General features: G+C 39.0%; 1 long non-coding RNA gene across 1 annotated transcript in view; it reads right to left on the reverse strand.

Annotated features, from left to right (window-relative positions):
* Nucleotides 1-1,262: 1,262 nt before the first annotated feature.
* The window catches only part of LOC123521869, a 24,370-nt gene continuing 17,684 nt past the window's right edge, over nt 1,263-7,948 (reverse strand). The window contains exon 2 of the long non-coding RNA XR_006680203.1: nt 1,263-1,602. This is a non-coding gene — a long non-coding RNA (uncharacterized LOC123521869). The remainder of the gene's footprint in view (nt 1,603-7,948) is intronic.

Here is a 7,948-nt window from a genome sequence, read left to right on the forward strand (position 1 = left end):
ATCTTAACAATGATGACAAAAAGTTCTGTGGACAGAGCATAGACCCTTATAACAAATTGTGCTGGGACAACTGGACATCCAAAGACTGAAAACAAAAAACAAAGAATCTCGACTTAAATCTCACATCACATACAAAAATGGGTTATGGATTTAAATAAAAAACTTATGAGAAAACATAAGCAAAAGTGTTCAAGACCTAGAGCTAAGCAGAGTTCTTAGATGTAACATCGAGAGCAAAGTTAATAAAAGGAAACATCTGACTCAATTAGACTTCCGCAAAATACCCTAGCTCTGCAAAAGATGATTTTAAGAGAATGAAAAGACACAAAAACAGATCTGGACAAGATACTTGCAAATGAACTACATATAAACCCCCTCCCTGCGGGGTGGACAACAGAAAAGTGGGAGAAAGGAGATATCAGTCAGTGTAATACATGAAAAAATAATAATGATGCATAAATTATCAATAGTTCATGAGAGGGGTGGGAGGGAGGGGGGTTAAATGAGTAGCTGATACCAAGGGCTCAGGTGGAAAGCAAATGTTTTGAGAATTATGATGCCAACAAATGTACAAATGTGCTTGACACAATGGGTGGATGTATGGATTGTGATAAGAGTTGTACGACCCCCCAAAAAAATAATTGGGGGGGGGATGGTCAATGTAAATGGTAGTGTAGCATACAATGGAATACTACTCAGCAAGAAACAGAGAGCTATTAATGATATATGCAAGAATACAGATGGATCTCAAAGGTATTACACTAAGTGGAAGTGGGGGTAAATCAAATAAAAAGAAAATAACTATTTACTAGGATTCCATTTATATTATCAAAATAGCAACACTATAAATTCAAACTGGTCAATCTCAACTCAAAGCAACCCTATAGAACAGAGTAAAACTGCCCCAAAAGTTTTCCAAGTCTGTAATCTTCACAGAATCAGACAGCCACATCTCTCTGCTATAGTGTCTGATTTTTTTCCTTAGCAGTCTAGCACTTAACCTATATGCCACCATGACTCCTTGATAATATTAGAGAGGGGAAAAGATCAGTGGTTTTAAAGGGATATTAATAAGGATAAGAGGGAAACTACAAATGTAGATATAAGGGAATTCCTTTGTAATCATGGAATTTTTCTGTACCTCACACTAGTATTGGTTACATTCAATCAAATCTATGTATCTGACCAAATTATATAGGATTGTGTACACACACCCACATGCACATGCCACGAATGTATGTAAAAGCCGAACAGCCTTGAAGTCCAGTAAACAGTATTTATACTAACATCAGCTTCCTAGCTTTCACACTGCATTGTGAGAAGATGGGTGCAGGGTTTATTTATTTTATTTATTTTATTCCTTAAAAAGGTATTCTTTATTTACAAGGTGCCCATACATCTAAAAAGTCCTCATTCCACTTAGAAGTTTATGTCTCCTTTGTTAGACCAGATGTCTAGCATAAAGATTTAAAAATAAGTCCAAATAGCTCTTGAGAAATGCAACGAGGGAAAGGAGCCCATTAATTCACTTTGCCGGCAATAATCTTCGTCCCTTCAGCTCAGATAATTCACTTCAAGTGGGGCTGAAAATTATGAGGTCAACTGGAAAAAGAAAGCATGAGTGAGATGAAACTGAAAAAATTACTAGCATTTTTTAAATATCTGAGCAAAAATAAAGCAAGCACAAAATGTAAAGTGAATAGAGCACATAATACCTTTTGTTTACAGTGTCAATTTTACAACAGCAATAAAGAAAACTTCAAAATGTCTTTCAGAAGCAGAAAATCACTTCGATATCCCTTTATTTTTTGCTTGTAAAATAGGTTTCATTTTCCCACTTAAAACTTATATTCTAACAAATGTGCCCCAAAAGACAAATAATTTCCTTCCATCTAATTCTAATTCTTAATACCACAGATCAAGCTTGTCTTAGAGTTAGTTTAGTGTAACAACTGTCCAAAAGACTGGGTTACTTAAAAAAAAAAAATCAGAGATAAAATATCAAAGACTTTAAAAAATTAAAACATATGCACTTATCTCCAATCTTTCTTGAGACCCTAAAACCCCCTTTTAACTCATAAAATAAACAGAAAATCATTAAGTATTGCATCAAAATAAAAACTTTTAACATAATTATCAACCAATTAGTCCTAATTGACATGGTAGAACACTCCACACAATGGCAGAATATATGTAATTTTCAAGTGCAAATAGCACATGTAAAAATTACCACAATAGAAAATAGAAATAATGGCAAACAAAATTCTAACATATAAAAGAACTAATACACATGTAATTTGTGAACTGAAGAAATTGAGAGGATTTAAATTAAGTGAAAACATAAAAATTTGTGGGACACTGTTAAAGCAGTACATTAAAAAAAGCAATGTACAGTGCATAAGCAAATGTGGCGAAGAAAGCTGATGGTGCCGGCTATCAAAAAGTATACTGTCTGGGGTCTTAAAGGCTTGAAGGTAAACAAGTGGCCATCTAGCTCAGAAGCAACAAAGTCCACATGGAAGAAGCACACCAGCCTGTGCGATCACAAGGTGTCGAAGGGATCAGGTATCAGGCATCATCAGAACAAAAAATCCTATCATTGTGAATGAGGTGGGGAGTACGGAGTGGAGACTCAAAGCCCATTTGTAGGCCACAGAACAGTCTCGGGGAGGAGATGAGCCAGACAGGGTGCAATGTAGCAACGATGAAACACACAACTTTCCTCTAGTTCCTAAATGCTTCCTCCCCCACCACTATCATGAACCCAATTCTACCTTACAAATCTGGCTAGACCAGAGGATGTAAACTGGTACAGATAGGGAATCAAGGGCGGATGATTCCTTCAAGACCAGTGGTGAGTGGCGATACTGGGAGGGTAGAGGGATGGTGGGATGGAAAGGGGGAACCGATTATAAAGATCTACATGTGACCTCCTCCCAGGGGGATGAACAGCAAAAAAGTGGGAGAAGGGAGACGTCGGACAGGGCAAGACATGACAAATTAATAATTTATAAATTATCAAGGGTTCGTGAGGGAGAGGGGAACGGGGAGGGAGGAAAAAATGAGGAGCTGATGCCAGGGGCCTGGGTGGAGAGTGGATGCTTTGGGAATAATGAGGGCAAAGAATGTACAAATGTGCTTTACACAATTGATGGATGTATGGAGTGTGATAAGAGTTGTATGAGCCCCTAATAAAATGATTAAAAAAATAAAATTAAATAAATAAAATAAATTAAAATCATTACAAGAAAAGCAAAATATAAACTAATCCCTCATGAACATAGATGCAATAACTTTACCAAATCAAACCCACCAATACATTACAAAGATAATACATTATGAATAAATGGATTTGAGTAATGCAAGATTGGTTTAACATTTTAGAAAAGCAATCAAAGTAATTTACCAAGACTAAAACAGAAAAACGTTATCATCGCAAAAAATACAGAAAATGCACTTGGAAACATATTTCATCTATTCCATATAAAAATTATCTGCAAACTAGGAAAAGAAGGAAACTTCGTTGATTATATAAGAAGAAGGAAAAAGCCCTACAGGTAGCATCACACTTAACAGTAAAGACTGAATGTTTTGGCCCTAAAATCAAGAACAATTTATCAAGGAGTCATGAAGGGGGAAAGAGGAGGAGGGAGGGAAAAAAGAGGAGCTGATACCAAGTGCTCAAATAGAAAGTAAATGTTTAGAAAATAATGATGGCAACATATGTACTAATATGCTTGATACAATTGTTGTATGGATTGTTATAAGGGCTGTAAGACCCCCCAATAAAATGATCTTTTAATTTAAAAAAAATTTTGGTAGCAGGGGAACAGGGCACTAATCCTACACTGAAAGGGAGGGTGTTGTTTATAGCTCCACAGGAGAGGGAGAGAGGGACCAGTCTTCAACCAGGTGCCAAAGACAGGAATGCAACATATCAACACGAAGCAGGGAACCATTAGAGATTGCGGGGCAGAGAGTGGAACACATCCTAGCCACCAAGCCCTGAGGACAATATTCCTGCTCAGAGAAGCCAGTGCACAGAGAGGACCATAGGGCTGGCCTCACCACAAGACAAGACATCCCTCACTGACCATTGCACTACACTGGAGGCACAATGCGGGAATTATGGGCGTGGAACAGAGCAGCAAGGGCGGCAAAGCAATGAAGTCCCCAGGGAATACCAAAAATAGGGGCCAGGGCGTGGCACCCCATCAGACTCTATGGGAAAACACTCCTAAAGGTAAACAAACAGACCTGGAACTATTTATAGGCTCTTTCTTTTTTGTGGTGGTTTTTCGTTCTTGTTGTTTTGTTTTGCTCTGTCTTGTTTTTGTGCTTATTACTGTCTCTGCATGTTTATCTAGATAAGATATGATAGGTGGGATAAACAATCCGGAGGAGAAAACAATGGGAATGATGGTTCAGAGGGGACATGGGAGAAGTGGGTGTTAACAAACCCAGGGACAAGTGATCTAAAATAGATGGCAAGGAGGGCATAGGATGCCTGGTAGAGCTTGATCCAAGGGAATGTACCCTAGAGGAATTACTGAAACCTGAATGAAGGCTGAACATGATAGTGGGGCAAGAGGAAAGTAAAAGCAAATAGAAGAAAGAACTAGAGAAGGCAAAGGGCATTTATAGATGTCTAAATACAGGCATGGACATATGTAAACATATTTATATATAAGCACAGGAAAATAGATCTATGTACATATATTTATATGTTAAGTATTAGGGTAACAGATGAACTCTGGGCCTCAAGTACTCCCTCAACATAAGAACACTTTGTTCTAATAACCTGGCATTCCCTGATGCTCACCTTCCCGACACAATCACTGAAGACGAAATGGGTGCATAAGCAAATGTGAAGAAAGCTGATGGTACCCAGCTATCTAAAGATATGGCGTCTGGGGTCTTAAAGACTTGAAGATAAAACAAGCAGCCAACAAAGCCCACGTGGAAGAAGCACATCAGCCTGTGTGATCATGAGGTGTTGATGGGATCAGGTATCAGGCATCAAAGACACAGAACAAAAGAATCACATCAACGTGAATGAGGTGGAGGGTGGAGTAGAGACCCAAAGACCATCAGCAGACAAGTGGACATCCTCTTACAGAAGGGTCACCAGGAAGAGATGAGCCAGTCAGGGTATAGTATAGCCCAATGAAATGTACAACTTCCCTCTAGTTTAGCGATTCTCAACCTGTGGGTCGTGACCCCTTTGGGGGGTCAAACGCCCCTTCCACAGGGGCCACCCAATTCATAACAGTAGCAAAATTACACTTACGAAGTAGCAACGAAAATAAATTTTATGGTTGCACCTATGTGTCAACTTGGCTGGGCTATAATTCTGAGTGGTTTTGCAATTATGCAATGATTCAGTTTGACAATTACATAAGAGTGGTCTCCATTTTGTGGTCTAACTAATCAATTTTCACAGAACTTAATTTCACATATTGACCTAGTCTTTGGAACCTAACCATGTACACAAATGACAGGTGGATAATATATAATAACAAACAATCCAAAAGTGACATTTTAAGAGAAAACTTTTGAGATTAATCTAAGGAAAATGTTCAAAGACTGGAATCAAAAACTACAAAATTTTACTGAGGTTTTCACAAAGTTCATAAATCATCTTCATATTTTAAGCCTATTAAATGTGAGCAGTCAAAGTTGTTTCAATAGAGTATAATTTTATAGAGAATTCATATTCATATAGATGTCCCAAGTTTTTAAAATCACAAACATAACAAAAGAAAGTATCATAGCTGATACTATGATTCGTGTCTTACACTGGGTGTTCAAGAGACGCAAAACCAGTGAAATGGGAATCTATGTGTATAGAAAGAGAAATCTGCGTCAAGAAAATGGCTCGCACAGTGATGGAAGTGGGTAAGTCTCAAATTTACGGGTCAGATGTTGAGCTGCAGGTTTCTCCGGACGCAGTTAGTTACAGGAACTGATGAACCCATGATCTGCATGAGGACAACAGTCTTGTGGCTGTAGAAACTACTGAATCCAAGACCAACATATAAGATGGGAGAATACTGATAACTTGCAGGCAGGTAGCAAGCCTCAGGCTTAAGTCCAAAGAACTGGAGATTATGGGAGGAGCCAGTTGTAGGTTCTGGACTCAGCTAAAAGCAAACAAATTTTTCCACAGTGTATACTTATTTTGGAAGGAGGTCACACCCCTGAGAAAACTTCCTTTCAGTTGATCTGATCAGGGGTGTGATTTGAATAACAGTGTTACATCTTGCAACTGATTGGCTGCTCACAGTAGATCCTATTATGGAAGTGATTGCATTGTGCTAAGTTACACTACAGGGAATTACTAGGTCTTAACTGTCAAACCACTGAGAACTCTGGCCCAGCCCAACCAACACAAAATCCTAACTATCGCACTCAGTGTGGTTAAAATAACACATTGACATCAAATGACTCATAGCAAATCTATAAAGGGTTTCCAAAACTGTAACAGTAATAGCCTCATCTCCTGCGTACAGAGCAGTTGGTGGGCTTGAACCATGAACCCTTGTTAGCAGCCCAACACTTAACACACATCACCGCCAGGGCTCCTTGTCAAACTAAGGATGACTCAAATATAGTTTACTCTAGACACTATAAAGAAAAAGTCTCCTTGACTTCTGAACTGCATAGTCAGTCCATTAGTGAACAAGGCAATGATAGAATTCTCAGTCTGCCCCAGTAGATTTTAATAAATAGCTACGATACAGCATCTAAAACTTCTCCCTAAATTCAACGTAAGATCTTGAACTATTTGACAAATGTAAAAATATAAACAAGATTAAAAACAATGTTGCTTCCAAGCATAAGCAGGTAAATAAGAAAAAATATAATTACAAATATGTGTAATTGTTCCAAAAAAATAAAATGTGAGACAAGATAAGTGAAATAATGGCATTTGAGCTGAAACCTGTGGGAGTCAGCCATAAATAGATTAGTTCCAGCAAAAGTACATAACAGATATGGGGAAAATAAATGGCAAATGTTTTGATGGGTATAAACAAACAAAACAACTCACTGCCACCAAGCTGATTCTGGCTCTGGTGGCATGCTGGTTGCAGGTTGGGCTGCTCTACTACAAGATCAGCAGTTTGAAAGCACCAGCTATTCCTCAAGAGAAAAATGAAGCTTCCAATTCCCAAAAAGGGTTAGTATCAGAAATCAACAGGGGAAGTTCTACTCTGTTCTATATGGTCACCGTGATGTCGGATATAAAGTTTTTAATATTCGTGAAACAGAAAATACGTAACTATGGAGAAATTAGTTCCTCTATGTGGTCTTATGCCTGGGTTTTAGGAAAAACAGCTTCTCCCTACCACCCCCATTTGTCACCTTGATACAAGTTGACTGGCACTTCCTGAGTACGCTATAAACAACTTGACCTTTTCTGGTCTGGCCACACAATACACCTATGCAAATGAAGTAACTGTGGATTATGAAAATGAGATGGTTTTGCCTGCTATGCAAATGATGTGTTTCTGGCCTACCCAGAGGTGACTGGTAAGTATGTAGTGCCCCTTCACCTACCCCATGCCTTGAAATTGACAAGGGGCAGGTAGGGGGTAAGGGGTGGGCTGTGTGTGTGTGTGTGTGTGTGTGTGTGTGTGTGTGCGCGTGCATCCGTGTGTGTGTGTGTGTGTGTGTGACAACAGAATTAAGAAACTTCCTGTGGTATATGCATAATCTGTTGACAATTTGAGACTTGGGAGTGGAGGGGTGGAGTCTGGCCTGTCAATCAGGTGGCAGCTTGATGACCTCATTTGGAGAGACTAAGGAGATTGGTAGCTCGCTGGAGGCGGGACACACACTCACTCCCTGGGAGATATTGCAGCTGACAAGACAAATGGAGCTATCCTAGTGCTTTGAGCTGGAGGAGCCATGTGGAGACCCCTGCCAGTGCTGAGATGCTTACAAC

The sequence above is a fragment of the Echinops telfairi genome, unplaced genomic scaffold (genome assembly GCF_000313985.2).
Source record: "Echinops telfairi isolate 266 unplaced genomic scaffold, ASM31398v2 ScPeMD7_443;HRSCAF=831, whole genome shotgun sequence".
Classification (NCBI taxonomy): Eukaryota; Metazoa; Chordata; class Mammalia; order Afrosoricida; family Tenrecidae; genus Echinops; species Echinops telfairi.